A 1,432-nucleotide genomic window follows, 5' to 3' on the forward strand; every position below is an offset into this window, starting at 1 on the left:
GCAAGAATCCATAATGTTATTGGGCTTGATTTAGTCGCAAGGAAGCCAGCAGTTCCCGGATTCATCCACGCCTAAAGCTGACTGCCTGTGTAATTCTCACAGAATGAACCCGAAAATCGCAGTGAAACTCCGTTTGGAGGCAATTAATATCTGTCACCTCAGCCAAAGTGTTCCATTTGATTTTCCAAAACAAAAAAACTCACTTTGGTCGTGTTACCTGCAGATTCAAAATCTTGAAACGCCTATTTGTTGTGTTGTTTATTTCATAATGGCTACTCTGTACAAACTCTTCTTTGCATTGTATCAGAATACTAAATTGGGGAAGGAAGAAGGCAAAACCAACTCAGACCCAGAAAACATTTAGGAAATTGCCGCTCAAGAAACCACAAATCAGCTGAGGCACCCAAAACCTTGAAAGCAAGACAGAATTGGAGAAAGCCAACAGCTGTGCCCTGATTGAACAAGACCATTAATCCAGTGCCCAGAACTCCACATTGCAGCCTCAAAACCAAAGCTCCCATCAGAAAATTCATTACAAACCATGATAAATAAGGGAAATCTGAGAAAGCCAAAGAAATTCAAGAGTCCTTTGTGGTATTTGGCTGGATTTAGACACAAAGAAACTGGTTGTTTAAAGATTCATCCCCCCTTCCACAGACAGACTTTGGAATTCTGATTGAATTCGCCTCCAAATCGCACTCACACTCAATTTGTAGGAAATTAGTATCTGTCCCCTCAGCAGAAGTGTTCCATGTCATTTTCCAAAACACAGAAACTCATCTTGGTCGAGTTGCCTGTAGATTTCTAATCCTGAAAGGGCAATTTGCTGTGTTTTTTTTTTCTTTCATAATGCCTACTCTGCCAAAATCTTGTTTGTATTGCATCAGAATACAAAATTTGGGAATAAGAAGGCAAAACCGACTCAGACCCAGAAAACATTTAGGAAATTGCCGCTCAAGAAACCACAAATCGGCTGAGGCACCCAAAACAATGACAGCAAGCCAGAATTGCAGCAAGCCAACATCTGTGCCCTGATTGAGAAAGAACCTTCCTCTTGTGCCCTGAGCTCAATATACCAGCATCAAAACCAAAGCTCACATCAGAAAATTCATTACAAACCATGATAAATAAGAAAAATCAGAAAAAAGCCAAAGAAATGCAGGAGTTCTTAGTAATATTGGGCTTGATTTATTGCCATGTAAACGGCTGTTTCCAGATTCATCCACACCTCCCAGCTGAGTGTCTGTGGTTTCTGACTGAATCAACCTGAAAATCGCAGTAAACTCGGTTTGGAGGCAATTAATATCTGTCACCTCAGCCAAAGTGTTCCATTTTATTTTCCAAAACTCAAAAACTCACCTTAGTCTTCTTACCTGTAGATTTCTAAGCTTCAAATGCCTATTTGTTTTGTTTTTTATTTCATCATTGCTAG

This window comes from Oryctolagus cuniculus, unplaced genomic scaffold (genome assembly GCF_964237555.1).
Source record: "Oryctolagus cuniculus unplaced genomic scaffold, mOryCun1.1 SCAFFOLD_87, whole genome shotgun sequence".
NCBI classification, from domain to species: domain Eukaryota; kingdom Metazoa; phylum Chordata; class Mammalia; order Lagomorpha; family Leporidae; genus Oryctolagus; species Oryctolagus cuniculus.